The 16,820-nt window shown below is 35.0% G+C and overlaps 1 long non-coding RNA gene and 1 pseudogene across 28 annotated transcripts; one reads left to right on the top strand and one right to left on the bottom strand.

The window, feature by feature from the left end:
* Window positions 1-389: 389 nt before the first annotated feature.
* On the bottom strand, window positions 390-4,548 carry LOC126707102 (uncharacterized). 28 transcript variants are annotated; one of them, XR_007648815.1, is made up of 8 exons: window positions 3,815-4,548; window positions 3,434-3,536; window positions 3,053-3,155; window positions 2,672-2,774; window positions 2,291-2,393; window positions 1,461-1,524; window positions 777-869; window positions 390-646 (listed from the first exon to the last, which is right to left on the bottom strand). It is a non-coding gene; the product is annotated as an uncharacterized LOC126707102 (long non-coding RNA). The 28 variants fall into 28 exon arrangements; XR_007648817.1 differs by having other exon boundaries at window positions 2,291-2,345; XR_007648816.1 differs by having other exon boundaries at window positions 2,672-2,726.
* A 3,705-nt stretch (window positions 4,549-8,253) lies between these two features.
* LOC126706337 (probable carboxylesterase 12) overlaps window positions 8,254-16,820 on the top strand; it is a 32,379-nt pseudogene continuing 23,812 nt past the window's right edge.

Genomic DNA, 16,820 nt, shown 5'->3' with positions numbered 1-16,820 from the left:
GTTTGATTGCTTTGTTCTACCCAAGTACGAAGTTAAAAACATCTAACTTTGTATAACTTATTTGTACCTTTAGTTAACAACCTCAAACTATTGGTAGGCATCCAATGTCTATTATCAATTGCATCCTTTCTTTCATGGACTTTAAGGTCTCTATCATTTTTTTTAACATAATCCCTTCTATTATCCAGTCTGTTTGCAAAATCCTGGTAATCCTAGTTGTTTATTCCTTGTTCTTGTCATCATCAATGTTGCTTAAAAAATCACATTTAGGACTATTATTTGAAAAGTCATATATGGTGCAATTAGTAAACAGTAGAAAGGGAGCACAACATGCAAACACAAGAATACTTAACATAACTTTATATAAATTACATCCATTTAAATAAATAAATAAATAAAACATATTAAAAGAAAAACATTGAGGACCTTGAACTTGGTGAACTAAGGTTATAATGTTATTACATATAATGTTATTCATCAGCCCTGTCTTAGTCTTGTGTGCACTGCAAGCATCTAATTGTTCATTAGTAGAAACTCCATCTCATGTAGACCAGGCATTATAAAAGTATACATCCTCAGTCTCGTGCCCTTTGAAAGGCAAGAGAAATACAAAAGAAGCTCACCAATGCAACCCTTTTCACCTTAACTATCAAATGAATAAAAGTTAGCCAACCTTAAGCTAAACTCTCTCAATCAAAAAAGGGGAAACATCAATGTGATATTCCTTTTTGTTAAAAAGAGAATAAACAAAATAAATATTCCAAAGTAAAACTAACCTTAAAGATTCCATGCCACTGGTGTGTAGTATAATTAGTCCAGTTCATCACCGGTCAAAATGAAAAGCCATCTTTCTCCTTAAAATTCATAAGCTGCAATAATGAAGTTGTTATACATTCTCTAAACCATGCATATTATAATCTATTGTAAATTGGAAAGAGATATATTCTCCTAGAGATTCAAGATATGATGAGAGGGAAAACTATTATCAAATTTGATGGAAATGAAAAAGAATATCATATCATTCTTAGGTAAAACTAAAACATATAGTTTTTGGGATAGAAATTTCATGGTGTAAACCTAAGAAGGGACCATCATGTATAATTTTACATGATAAGCTACAACTTGAATATGAAGAAAATAGTCCTCTTGCTAATGCTAATTAGCCAAGAAGGTCATATCATCATATTTTAAATAACCCCTCCTTAGTCCTAACAAATCCAATTCTTAAGGCCTTTGTGCACAATAAAGCATTTTGAACTCCTAATGTAGGTTGTAGCTTCACTTCAAGTGAGAACTTGAGTTTAATATTGATCTTCAATAGCTTCTTTTCTTTAATTATTGTCATAATTATGTAATTTATTTTTCTGTTTTTTAATCTTAATTTCATAAAATAGAGTAGCCATTGGGAGAACCCACGGTCTTGAAGAGACAGTGCAAAAATAGAAGAGAGTATATTATACCTTTTTTATACGATGCATATGCAAATTTGAGTAAGCATAGAGTATATATGTCCACTTATTAAACCTGAAAAAGGGACATTGTACAAAATCAAATTGTGGAAAAAGAACAAAAAAATAATGTAATTCATCAAACAATTTGCATTTCCTTTTGATTTACATATAGGGTTTGAATCAACAACAAATTCAAACCAAAAACCCTGTAGATGATGGGGATAAAGTTGAGAATAATAACGTGTTAATAGAGTTATAAATTGGATTAATTGAGCAAACAAATTCCAAAAAGAAAATTTAAAAAGAAAAGAGAAGAACATATTAGAATCTGTGCAGGGAAGACTTCCTGTTGCAGGCTTTCTTGAGAAGAGACCTATGTTTCTTGAAAACCAAAAAAGAAAGAAATTCTGAAATAAAGAAAACACAGAAAACATATAGTGTTTCAAAATGAAGCACAAGAATGCCTTCATTTTGTTCCATTAACACAGTCGTAAACTAATCGGAAAAGCCATTTTGAAGCTTCCATAGACATAAAACCATATTTATTAATTCAATTGGCATCTGTAAGGTACAAAGTATGTGTTCTTAGATAAATTAATTAGTATCAATATGCCATTAATAGTTCCCAAAACCATTCTTTGTTCTTAAAGGGAACAAATATAACAAAGAAATTGGACTTGAATAAAATAGGACACATAATTTTTAAAAATCAATTAAATCTCTGAATCAATTTCAATGCTTCATTACACATCACTAAAACTATCAAAGTTCATAGTTTAATGCATAACTTAATAGGAGATTAGGAGAAAGAGAAACAATAAAATTTGATAAAACAATACCTGCAGTTGTGTTAAGACGTATATCATTGATTGCAAAGTAGCCTTCCTCATCATTCTCAAGCTTCCATAGACATAAAACCATATTTATTAATTCAATCGACATCTGTAAGGTACAAAGTATGTGTTCTTAGATAAATTAATTAGTATCAATATGCTATTAATAGTTCCCAAAACCATTCTTTGTTCTTAAAGGGAACAAATATAACAAAGAAATTGGACTTGAATAAAACAGGACACATAATTTTTAAAAATCAATTAAATCTCTGAATCAATTTCAATGCTTCATTACACATCGCTAAAACTATCAAAGTTCATAGTTTAATGCATAACTTAATAGGAGATTAGGAGAAAGAGAAACAATAAAATTTGATAAAACAATACCTGCAGTTGTGTTAAGACGTATATCATTGATTGCAAAGTAGCCTTCCTCATCATTCTCAAGCTTCCATAGACATAAAACCATATTTATTAATTCAATCGACATCTGTAAGGTACAAAGTATGTGTTCTTAGATAAATTAATTAGTATCAATATGCTATTAATAGTTCCCAAAACCATTCTTTGTTCTTAAAGGGAACAAATATAACAAAGAAATTGGACTTGAATAAAACAGGACACATAATTTTCAAAAATCAATTAAATCTCTGAATCAATTTCAATGCTTCATTACACATCGCTAAAACTATCAAAGTTCATAGTTTAATGCATAACTTAATAGGAGATTAGGAGAAAGAGAAACAATAAAATTTGATAAAACAATACCTGCAGTTGTGTTAAGACGTATATCATTGATTGCAAAGTAGCCTTCCTCATCATTCTGAAGCTTCCATAGACATAAAACCATATTTATTAATTCAATCAACATCTGTAAGGTACAAAGTATGTGTTCTTAGATAAATTAATTAGTATCAATATGCTATTAATAGTTCCCAAAACCATTCTTTGTTCTTAAAGGGAACAAATATAACAAAGAAATTGGACTTGAATAAAACAGGACACATAATTTTTAAAAATCAATTAAATCTCTGAATCAATTTCAATGCTTCATTACACATCGCTAAAACTATCAAAGTTCATAGTTTAATGCATAACTTAATAGGAGATTAGGAGAAAGAGAAACAATAAAATTTGATAAAACAATACCTGCAGTTGTGTTAAGACGTATATCATTGATTGCAAAGTAGCCTTCCTCATCATTCTGAAGCTTCCATAGACATAAAACCATATTTATTAATTCAATCAACATCTGTAAGGTACAAAGTATGTGTTCTTAGATAAATTAATTAGTATCAATATGTTATTAATAGTTCCCAAAACCATTCTTTGTTCTTAAAGGGAACAAATATAACAAAGAAATTGGACTTGAATAAAACAGGACACATAATTTTCAAAAATCCATTAAATCTCTGAATCAATTTCAATGCTTCATTACACATCGCTAAAACTATCAAAGTTCATAGTTTAATGCATAACTTAATAGGAGATTAGGAGAAAGAGAAACAATAAAATTTGATAAAAAAATACCTGCAGTTGTGTTAAGACGTATATCATTGAAAATTGCAAGTCATACAGGGGGCGAGAGTGCAAGGGCCAGCAAAGATAATTGGCAGTGATACAAATGAGAGGAAAAAAAAAAAAAAAAAAAAACAAAGGGAATAGCTTTTGGAATGACTGATTTTATAAACCCTAAGGATAATAATAAATCTATTTCCCAGCTAATCAAAGAGTTAACAGGGGATTTTATAACCCCTCCAAGCCACAAAAATGGTTCGTACCTAAATTCAAATTTACATGTTCCACTAACCTGTGCTAAGCTAAATTAGATGTGCTAAAAAAGAATAGAGAGAAAAGGGGGTTAGGAATTGAAATCCCTAAATTGACAGAAAAACCTAATTAAAAACGAAATCTTTAAATTGACAGAGAAACCTAATTAAAGACAATAGGAAAAGAGATTATTCATAGATTAATACAGAGATATGGAGAGAGAATGGTCTGATATGGGGATCGGGTCGGTGATTGAAAACGTTGGCTCCCATCATCGTGCCCTTGCAAGCTTTCTGTGAAATAGTTGGATCTGCGTTTAAGAGAGTGTAGCCCTTGCAAGCTTTCTGTGAAATAGTTGGATCTGCGTTTGAGAGAGTGTAGAGGTCTGTGTTTGGTGAGTAATGTCGAAAGGGGAGGTGTTGGCTTCGGTTTTGTTGAGAGGAGAGGTTCTGTTTAGTTTCTGAATTATATCGGGTTTGCTTGGAAGAACTGAGGGTGAGAGAGAAGGGAATAGTATTTGGTTTGAGAAAAGAGTATATATATTTTAAAAAATAAAAATAAAAATAAATAAAAAAATGATGATGTGGAAAATTGTGGAGTGGTCTAAGCCTTTGGTTAAAAAATCAAATTAAAAAAATGATGATGTGGAAAATTGTGGAGAGGTCTAAGGCTTCGGTTTTATATATATATATATATATATAGATTATTCTGAAGGAAAAATGTCTACAAAAACTTATTTCTTTCACTAGGTCAATTACTTACTTTCAACAAAAACAATTATCAACAACTTGCTTTAAATTATCCCAGAATCACACGGGTTAGCGACTAGTATATATATAATCGAAGCTTTGACCATTTGTTGGCCTGCTCCACAATTTTCCACATCATCATTGATATTATTTATTTATTTATGTTTTATTTTTCTTTTTCTTTTACATTTTTATTTTAGTAATATATATATATATATATATATTTATATGTATGTATATAAAACCAAAGGCTCTGAACCTCACACAATTTTTCACGACACCATTATTTTCTTTTTCTTTTTCTTTTTATTTTAAAAGGCCAACTCTCAGTCTCTCATGCAACCCCTCTCTCATCTGCTTCTTTTGTCTATCTTTTAGTCATGCTTCACTCTGCTCCTCTCTCAAACCCTAAAATGCCAGCCTTACATGTCTCCACTCCAGTCATGTATCTTATCCACTATTTGGGTATTGGTCACGTTTCCTTGCCTCCAGTATTCCCCTCCCAATTGCTTCTCTGCCTTCTAGCTCTCAATTATTTTGAAAAAACACATAGGCTGAAACTTGGTGTATGAATTATATGAAATTTCTAATATGTATTGGTGTTATTAAATTTGATTATATTGGTTGAAACTTGGCTATATGATGTTTTTAGAATGACTTGACTATTTAAATTTTATATGACTTTAAAAGGTTTGCTTCACAGTTGAATGCAGTTCAGCTATTTGATAAAATTCCTTTATCAAAATATGCACAATACACGTCTAATATGAGTGTATATTGTGTTTGTTTCTATGCTTTTAAGCATGCATCATTGTTTGTAGTGTAAAACCCAGTTGAAATTTTCACCATTTCAATCAGTCTTTTTTGTTCATAATAAGCACACACAAGATAGTCTGAAGAATTACATAAAAATTATTACTTTTTTGTTTGATAAGTTGTGGTATTTTATTAATGGAAACGATTAATATATGCTCAAGATAATGAGCATGAGCACATCGTAACATTAAAAAATTCTGCTTAAAAGGATTGCTACTTTCAACTTTATTCTGCAATGTTTTATATTCTACAATGTTCTGTTGATCAAATTGGCTGCAACCTAATAATCCTAAGTAGGTGACATTATCTAACCATTTAATAAGCCATTCTTTTTCACATCTTTGCTAAACTTCTATTTTGCAAAGTGCTTTAATATGCTTATCTAAGAAACATTTTGTGCTAACCTTATATGAACTTTCTAATATGTGTTGGTGTCGTTGGATTTGATTATATTGGTTGAAACTTGGCTATATGATGTTTCCAAATTGACTTTACTATTTAAATTTTATATGTTAATTATCCTTAATTTATTGTTAAGTTGGTGCTAAATTTTATTCAAAATCATATTTTAAGAGGTACATTTTGGTTTTTTTTTTTTAATTATTTTTTTTATTTTTTATTCCAATCTTTTGTTGAATTTGATTGAAATAGTAAGCTTATAATTTAATCTCCATTATGATTTCAAATTTAATTTTTCCTACTATCAATTTGATAGTTATTGTCATTGGAAGTGTCAAAGTTTATAATTCTAGTACAAATTTGTAGTTTGTTTTGTGATTATAATGTTTAGTTTCTATAGAAATTTAATAATGATGATTGTGAAAGGCTTATTTCGTTTATTATTTAATTTATGAAGGTATTTAAGAATATATTCCGCTCTCAAAATGGTTTTTTACCCCAGTTGTTTTAGGGTCTCTATATACTTGACAGACTCTTTGAAGTTTCTGAGTATGCTTTCAATTTTCGATGTTAATTTCTGGAGTCTGTCAAATTAATGTTTCATCCACACCCCCCCCCCCACTCTCTCTCTCTTTCTGTATCATTGCGTTATTTTATTATTTTTTTTAATAATGACTTCTATGTGGTCAGTCAAAAAAAGTGGGAATGTAATTTATATATATATATATATATATATAACACTAGTCGCTAACCCGTGTGATGCACGGGAAAACTATTAGAAATAATAAAGCATGTATATATTAAAAGACAATTTAAGTTCATGTGTGCTTGCAAGGGATACATACCTAAATAGTTCTTGCGGTAGAAATAAAAGCTTTATCTTTGAGATAAAGAACTGATGTAAACAAACTAACCTTACATAAAACAAATTAATAAAAAAAAAAAAAAAAAAAACATAAAACTGATGTCACGGGAAATTCAGCCACATAGTAGTAATATATAAATCTCTTAAAACCTAAACCTAAACGTAAGGACTAAATATTTATGCGCCTTCTCTTGCTTTCCTGATGTATTTGGTTAAAAACATAAAATTGATGTCACGGGAAATTTAGCCACATAGTAGTAATATATAAATCTCTTAAAACCTAAACCTAAACCTAAACCTAAACGTAAGGACTAAATATATAAATAAACTAACCCTACAAAAGCTGAACTTTATAAGCTAAAATCTATACTGTGAGTTGTAGATCTTGAATACTATACCGTGCGTTTAGGGCTTCCTACATCTGGAGAGAGAGAGAGAGTTTGCAGAAACCAAAGAAAATATCTCTATAGCTTAAGAAACACAATATAATAAAATCAAAGAAATAAAATTTTCAGAGGACAAAATATTATAGATAATTTAAAAGAATTTTGGTTTAATTTTTGAAGCGCAGTTAGAATTTTGGTTTAATTCTTAAACACTGAATTGGAAATTGATTATATGAGTATTCAATGGTGAACAAAGTACTATGTATTAATTAATATATAAACAAAACTAACCTTACAAAACCTGAAAATGCTTTAGGGCTTCCTACGTCTGGAGAGAGAGAGAGTTTGCAGAAACCGTGACTTTATATTTCTTAACTTGAGAGAGGGGTAAGGTTATTAGGGTTTTGAGGAGTTATAATTTTTATTTATTTTTTATTTTTTAAATATTATGCTGACGTGAAAAATTGTGGTGCCAGCAAAGGCTTCGGTTATATATATATATATATATATATATAGATTATAGGTTATTTTTGGTAGTGTTATTGGGAGTTTTTTTAGGTATGATTTAAAAAAAAAAAAAAAAAAAAAAAAAAAAAAGATTATATTGAAAATTGACGGAATGCAGTGACTAAAGTGAGACTTTGAATTAGAATTTCAAATAAATTAATTTGTTGGCTATCTCTGTGCTAAGAAAACAACATACACTGTTTTTTTTTTTTTTTTTTTCTTCTCAGTTGGTTACTATTAGTTTCATTACATATAGGCGTCAATGTTGGCTGGCACAATTATGACAAAACAATTGACCATAGATTCAATAAAAATAATTGTCAGCAACTTGCTTTAAATTATCTCATGCATTCGCTCAAGTTAATGACTAGTGTAATAGAATAATTGAGTTTAAATTTAGAAAAAAAAAATGGTTATATCAAGTGATTATCTCCTCTTTTCAAAGCTACACTATCGTTAATCATTAAATTAGTTCATATTTATATTTTATCTTTCTCTCACCATGACTCTCTCTCGGCAAATTTTTAATCCACTGTTGCATAATTTTATCCCCTACATAAAAACTTTTCCCCTTTGTCTTCCATAAATCATAGAAAACCCACTCTCCAAATTGTAGCTGCTGCTTCTTCTTCTTCTCTTGCTATGGATTCAAGCAACAATACTGAAATAGCCCATGACTACTCTCCTTTTTTTAAGATCTACAAAGATGGTCGAATAGAGCGAATCGTAGGCTTAGAGATCGTACCACCATCTCTGGATTCCAAAACCGGTGTTGAATCCAAAGACGTGGTTATCTCACCCGAAACAGGAGTATCTGCTAGGCTTTACATTCCAAAAACCACAAAGGAATCACAAAAAAAGCTTCCTCTCCTTGTTTACTTTCATGGTGGAGGGTTTTGCGTCGAAACAGCTTTCTCTCCACTGTTCCACAACTACTTGAACTCGTTTGTGGCTGAAGCCAATGTTGTTGCGGTCTCTGTTGAATATAGGAGAGCCCCAGAACACCCATTCCTATTGCTTACGATGATTCATGGGCTGCGCTTAAATGGGTTGCGTCTCATACTGATGGAAAAGGTCCTGATGAATGGTTGAAAAACCATGCAGATCTTGAAAGTGTGTTTTTTTCTGGGGACAGTTCTGGGGCTAATATTGCTCATCACATGGGGTTGAGGGTTGCATTAGAAGGACTTGCTGGTGTTAAGCTTGATGGGATTGTTTTAGTGCATCCCTTTTTTTGGGGCAAAGAACCAATTGGTGAGGAAGATACTGACGCTGAGAAGAGAGGAAAGGTTGAAGCTTTGTGGCGATTTACATGTCCAGCAACGAGTGGCGTTGATGACCCGTATATAAACCCAGGTACGGATCCAAAACTAGGGAGTTTGGGGTGTAAGAGAGTGCTAATTTGTATTGCTGAGAAGGACATGTTGAAGGATAGGGGTTGGTATTACAGTGAGTTATTGGGTAAAAGTGGATACAGAGGGGTTGTGGAGGTCATGGAAGCACAAGGAGAGGACCATGACTTCCATTTGATGAACTCAACTTGTGAAAATAGTGTTTCCTTGCTCAAAAGGATTGTTTCTTTCATCAATCAGGGTCAGGCTTGAAATGGTTCTGTAAGGTTGAATTTATTCAACCATCTAATTGGCTTTATTCCGTGCCAAATTTGCTTGTAATTCAGCATTTAGTAACCCTGTATTTAGGTGGGTTTGTTGTAAGGGTAGTGAGTGAGATAGAGTGAAGTTTGCTCAAGAGTGTGCAAGAAAACAGAGACTCGCGGCTGGGACTCGCGGGTGACTTGCGGCTGCAAGCCGCCAGAAGCAGCACACGTGCCAAGCATGCTGGAAGATGAACAGTCATGCTAGCTGGAGCACTACAGGACAAAACAGGACAACTGGCCATACGGTTAACTCGCGACTGGATCTCGCGACTTAATCAAGCCGCGAGCCACCCCTGTTTTGTAAAACCTGACATTTCACATTCCTCTCCCACTCCAGTATAAATACCCCTTTTACCCAAGATTGAAAGAGAGTTTCCAGAGAGAATTTTGAGAAAGAAACCCTAAAGAAAAACCAGATTGTTTCACCCACAATCTCTACCTTAGAGTCTCTTCAAATTCCTCAACTCTCTTCCTCTCCATTGTTAAATCCTTGAGAGGCATTATACCAAACCTGGTTCTCACCATCATCATCACTGTGAGACAATTGTTTGGATTTCTAGGAAGCAGTTAGGAAGGAACCAATCTTCATTGGTTGATGCTACGGTTTAGTAGCGGAATCCGGGAAGCTAGAAAAGAAAAAGGTTCGGCCCAACCTCGTTGGAGCAAGAAGCTTGGAGGGCTTAGGTGCACTGGGTAGATTAGGCTTGGAGGGTCTATTGTTGTCCTTGTATCCCAACTGTATTTTCTAGTGGATTGATTACCGCTTGGAGGACGGCGGAGAGGTTTTTCGCCGAGGACTTCGGTTTCCTCTTCGATAACACATCGCGTGTTGTCTTTTTGTTTGCATCTTCCTTCCTCTCTATCTTTGCCTTTTTATTATCTGCTGTGGTTTTATTTTATTATGGCTTAGATAGTATTTAACCAAATTCGTATTATAGCATGTATTAAGTTTCCGCACACTAGTTGTTTGACATATTGCTTGTATTGGTTAAGCTGTAATTTGGGGGTCTAAACGTTCAAAGGTGTTTTGTACACGTTTTTGAATTTTCAATTGGTATCAGAGCGGGTACACTGCTATTGGTTTCATTACCATTGTGTGATCCTTGACTCCCTTTTGAGATGGATAGGTCTCAATCCCTAAATGCACCTCCATATTTTGATGGTAGTAATTATGCTTTTTGGAAGGTTCGCATGAGAGCTTTTCTGTGTTCTATTGATGAATCCGTTTGGGATGCTGTTGAGATTGGTTGGACCAAACCTGAGGCAGCCAAATCCACTTGGGATAAGGCAGCACTTGTTGCATATAATGCTAACAGTAAAGCACTTAATGCTATTTTCTGTGGTGTGTCTCCAGATGAATTTCACAGGATTTCTCACATTACCATTGCCAAGGAAGCATGAGAGATTCTGGAAACCACTTATGAAGGCACGAAGAAAGTGAAAGACACCAAGTTACAAATGCTGACCACTCGGTTTGAGGAGCTCAAAATGAGTGAGGATGAGTCTTTTGACTCTTTCTATGGAAAGCTAAATGAGGTGGTTGTCAGTAAGTTCAACTTGGGGGAGAAAACGGAGGACTCAAAGATTGTAAGGAAGATCCTTCGATCATTGTCGGAAATTTTTCGTGCTAAAGTGACAGCAATTGAAGAGAGCAAGGACCTTGATGACATCAAAGTACAGGAGCTGGTTGGTTCTCTGCAGACTTATGAGATGTCGCTGCCCAATCAACGAAAGAGTAAATCTCTTGCTCTAAAGACCATTAATGAGAAGGTGGAAGATTAAGACTCATCGGGAGAAGATGTGGTTGACAAAGATGTAGCCTATCTTGTCAAAAATTTCAGAAAGTTTTTGAAATTCAAAAATAATGGCAAATTTGATGATAAAAGAAAATTCCAAAGTTCTGGAAGGGAGAAGAGGGATTTCAAAAAGAAAGATGGAAAAGAATCCCAACCCACACAAGGTGTCACTTGTTTCGAATGTAACGGGCATGGATACTTTAAGAAGGAATGTCCGAATTATTTGAAATCGAAAGGTAAAGTGTATGCCACAACCTTGAGTGACTCGGATTCGTCTGACTCAGAATCTGAAGAGAGCTGTGATGGAGAGGGGAACCATTCAGCTTTTATGACTATTGCTTATGTTGAGTCTTCGGATGAGTTAAATCTGCTTGTACGAGACCTTGGAGAACATAGTGATGATGAATCACTGGGAATTGTTGAAGAATCAGATGCTGAAGAAGATGAAAGCACAGCAAATCTTCAAGAGAATTATAACTCACTCTTGGAGAAGTCGGGTGAGTACACAAGGGTGGCCAAGGCTGCTGTGAGAAAAATGAAGAAGGTTGAGGAGGACTACAAAAGTCTCCTAATTCGATATAGGGAGGCCAAATGTGAGATAGAAACACTGAATGGTGAGTTGTCCGAAGCTTACACAAAAGTGAGATTTCTTGAGAATGAGGTTGTGCAAGCGAATGTTAAAATAGAGAGGGTCACCACCAAGAAGCTAGATGATGTTATATCATCTCAAAAAAGCTTTTCAGACAAATCCGGATTGGGATATACCGGAGGAAGTAGTTCATCTGGAAATGTCACTAAAGAAGTGAAATTTGTAAAGGCCAAAGATCCAGTTGTAGCTGACCTTACTGATGAGAAGCTCGAGGTGAAGGAGAAGAAGAATGTGGTGAACCAACGGATGCTGAATCCCCGTAATCAGTCTGTGGGCAGGTCTGAATCTCGTGCCAAGTCACGTCCACGACCACAAAGAGGTCCTAGAGGAACTTATGTGTGCCATTATTGCGGACTTCAAGGGCATACTCGACCAAATTGCCAAAAGCTGAGAGCAAAGAACAGTGCAACTCCTCAAAGGTCAGGAGGACCCAGAAATGATAGGAGAATTTGGGCAGGCGATCAATCTAGAGATCAAAATGGAGATCCCGGAATGATGAACGTGATGAAGATGATTGGTGCATTCACCAACTGCTTGGAAAGCTTCTCACGAAGGTTTGAAAGCCCTAACTCCCGTACCCAATCCTCTAAGGAAATCACCCCAAACGCAAGTGACGTGTGGGTGAAAAAGGGTACTCATGCATAAGCATTACAACATGTCCATGCATTAATACTTCCTATGCTTTGCGACAATGTTTGTTTGGTTTGCTTGCTGTTTTTGATGTTGGTTGTTTGCTTGTCTTCTTGTGAATATTTTTTAATTTTGTTTTATCAATCTTTTTGTTTCTTGTGTCAAAAATCCAAAAATCACATAAAAAATTAGAAAATCAAAAAGCTTGATTGACTTTGTTGAGTTTTGTCTCAAAACTTGTTTTGCCTTGTACCTTTGTGCTAATGGCTTTGTACATTTTCGAGCATTACTTGTTTTTATGCACTTATATCACTGTGGGAAAAATCTTGAAATTTATGTGATTGTTGTAAATAGATCTTCAAACTTGTCATGAATGATTAGTGAATGGTTATGTTGATCTTGAGACATGCATAGACTTGTGTCTATATATCTTCCCACTCTTTATTTTTGTTTTGCTAAAAAGAGCTCACCGAATGTAAATCTCCAAATGAAAAGAGATATTGAGCTGCAAAAGCCTGTCGCACATTTTAGTATTCAACTAGGAAAAAGGGTAAGCGACCTTATATTAAAGTGAATGTTTATTCAAAAAGGCCAAAGGCCTGTTCTTTAAAGTGAAATGTCATATATCACTCTCACAATGAGAGATGATTGCCTCAAAAGATCAAAAAGATCAAATGTTATGATTGAAAGTGGAGTCAAATGATAAGCTCCAAGTTATGTTATCAAGTTGTGTGGGAGGTCATATATATACATATTTCTATAATTGAGATGGGTCACATGATCTAGTGCTAATTGTGTATGTCTTGGTTGAATTGATCATTGAAGCTTCACATTAGACAAAGGACTATCTCATTGTTGATATCCACACACAACACACAAGTTTATGTTCAATAAATGCCATATTCATTTGTGTGATTGTACTTGATGAAATGTGTTTTCACATGCTCAATCTTTGTTAATTCAAGTACAAAAAGATTTTTGAGTGTTTTAGGTGTTTTTGGAAAGTATTTTATTTGAAAAATCTGAAAATTTCAAAAATCCAGTTGTGCCCTGTTTTGGCGGCTCAGTCGCGGGTATGTCAAGTCGCGAGCCTCAGTCGCATCTTCGCTGGTCATTTTTGGCGACTTGTTCGTGAGTGGAAGGTCCAGTCGTGAGGTTCACTCAGAGATTTTCGCGGCTCAGCTCGCGACTCACTCGCGAGTAGACCCTCCAGTCGCGAAAAACACTTAGAAAAATTTTCAAATTTTTTTTCTTGAGTACTTTGGCGGCTTGAGCTGGCGACTGTGTGGCGACTTAATCAAGTCGCGAAAAACGCGTGTTTTGCAGAAACAGGAGCAGTTTTTAAACCTCTTTTCAGTTTTCCCTCGAACTTTTGTAACTGTTCATCTTCTCTCTAAACTATCTTCCTTCCAACCACTTCGTGAATCCATTTTCAAACCTCATTGGGGCTTCATTTCTTATCCAAATCATCAAGAAAAGGTATGGGTTTTGCTTTCTCAATCTCATTTTCTTTTTCCTGCATATTTTTGTTACTGTTTGGACTGTTAGTATGTTCGAAATACTTCTCTCTTTGTGTAATGGGTATGGAGTGTCTTGTTTGATATTGTTCTCTCCTGTTTTCATGCTGAGCGGTCACAATGTGTTTTTCATTGTTCTGATTTTTGCCTATTATTGAGTCTGAAAATCTTTTCTTAAATGGGTTTGGTGTCTATTTGACTTACTCATTTCACTTGCTTAAGTATTGATGTTGGTGTTCGGTATTGGTTACTGAGTTTTTATGATAACATAATGTATGTCTCTAAACCATGTGCTTTAGTGTGGATGATTGGTTTCTTCATATTGAAATATTTTCCCTTGTTCATATCTCTGTTGGAGTGATTTATGTTATCTGCTTTAAATGTTCGAATGCTGTATCTGTTTGCATATCATGGTCATGATAACCTGTCTCATTGACAGTTTTGTCAGTTGTGTTGTCTATCTATGTCTTGGTGCACTATCACCATTTTGCTGCACCTGTTATTTTGTGCTTCTTTGTATTGTTGGAAGTTTGGTTGGGTCTGCACTATCCTCAGTTTGTGTTTATATATTGAAATTTTGTTTACACTGAATCTTGTTGACAATGAGGATAGGTTCAGACTTCCGCTTAACTCACACGCCTACTCAAATGTGTTTGACAAGTCAACCACTATAGTGGAACGGGTGGTAGAGTTCAACACTTTAGGGACCACTTTCATCCCTCGAATCTTTGAGAAACGAGATTAGGCAAACTTGTTCGGGAACTTTGATGATCCAATGGATGAGCTGGTCAAAGAATGCCTCTCCAATGCAACTGATCTTGGACCTCAACTCATTTTCTGGGTCAGAGGAACAGAGTTTAGTGTTACCCCAGACTCCATCGCAAATCTTCTCAACATCACCAGACCTCAGAATGTGAATATAACTCCTTATGATGAACGAAATCCAGAAGTTGGAGAAATTTTACAAATCCTAGGATACGATCATGAAGTATCCAGTGCAGGAACATCCATCAGCACCGCAAAGTTTGCACTTGAGCTGACCACACTGAAGTTGATCATGTTCACCAATCTCTACCCACTGTCCAACACTACATTCATCAATCTTGGGAGAGCTCTATTTCTTTGTGACCTCATTACAGGAGCCCCCATTGATATATGTGCTCACATCTACTACACCTTGAGGAAGACCGCGTGTCGATCTGCAGCTCGAGGAATTATTCCATTTTGCAGTCTCATCATGAAGCTCATTCTTCGTGCAGGCATTATTCCTCCTGCAGATGGAAAAATGTTGACTCGTCAACGTCCCATTTCCTTGTTCACTCTTCAAGCTAGCAGAAGTCACTCCTCTAAATCACCAAGAAGTGCTCACATCTCTCCGGTTACTCCATCTGCCCCTGACTCAGAGACACCTGCACATACCACATCCACATCACGTGTTGTTCCTGAAGCTTCACCGGCTAGTATTCCGCAAGCACAATCTGCTCCTCATACTGATAGAGTCGGCAGTGTACTTGAGCATATTCAGAAACGCGTTGATGAGCTTGTGGCACTTCTCTACTCCACAAACAACCATGTCCAAATGCGTCTCGAGACTATGGAGAATCAGCTAGATGAGATTCAACGAAAGTTGGACGAGAGCCTTTAGCTATTCGTGACAAAAAGGGGGAGAGCATTCAGTAAGGGGGAGAAAAGTTCAAAGGGAAGTGTGCATAGTGATAGGGGGAGTACACGCATACTTTTGTCATACTTTTGTTTTTAGTCTTATCCTCTAAACTTATGGTCTTAGGTTTATGTTTGTTGGGTACTTTTAGTGTTTTTATGGTTTTGATACACTGTGTTTTGGTGTATAGCTGTTTCTAACTCATAACTTATACTCTTGGTTTAAACTTTAATATATTTTGATGATGTTATTCAGAATGCTTTTGTGTTTGTACCCATGTGCTTTTGTAAGCTTTTAGGGTTAATGTTTTATGCATAGTTTGTAGGCTTTATGGTATGTACCTTGCTTTATGCAGCCTTTGTGCTATGTTGAAATCAGTACTTTAATCTAAATGTTCTGCATTTTGGTTTATGTACTGTCACTCTTGTGCCCTTGTAGGATTGTTCCTAGATGCATATGCCTTGTGTGTTATGCATTGGTTGAGTGTTAAGCATACAAGTGTCTTGCCTTGTGCTTGTTAACTTGTATGTCCTTGTGTTCATTCCAAGTGTGAATGAGCACTGTGATCACTACCTTGTGGTGTTCACTTGGTTGATCAAGCCATGGTTTGTTTATTAACTCCATCTTTGCTTGATCACATATTGCTTGTTTCATATGCATTTATAATTTTCTGCTTACAATGATCATGGTGTATTGTTGTGTTTCAAGAGTATTATGTTCATATGATTCAAGTGCTTCAAAGCTTCTAGAGTTAGGTGTGAGTGAGTTTTGTTCAACTATTCCCAACTCACATGTTAAGTCTAGAGTCTGTTTTAGGGTTTTGTCACGGAATAGCCAAAGGGGGAGATTGTAAGGTTGAATTTATTCAACCATCTAATTGGCTTTATTCCGTGCCAAATTTGCTTGTAATTCAGCATTTAGTAACCCTGTATTTAGGTGGGTTTGTTGTAAGGGTAGTGAGTGAGATAGAGTGAAGTTTGCTCAAGAGTGTGCAAGAAAACAGAGACTCGCGGCTGGGACTCGCGGGTGACTCGCGACTGCAAGCCGCTAGAAGCAGCACACGTGTGAGTGAGTTTTGTTCAACTATTCCCAACTCACATGTTAAGTCTAGAGTCTGTTTTAGGGTTTTGTCACG

Source organism: Quercus robur, chromosome 11, assembly GCF_932294415.1.
Source record: "Quercus robur chromosome 11, dhQueRobu3.1, whole genome shotgun sequence".
NCBI lineage: Eukaryota > Viridiplantae > Streptophyta > Magnoliopsida > Fagales > Fagaceae > Quercus > Quercus robur.
This window is presented reverse-complemented; position numbering and strand designations above follow the sequence as displayed.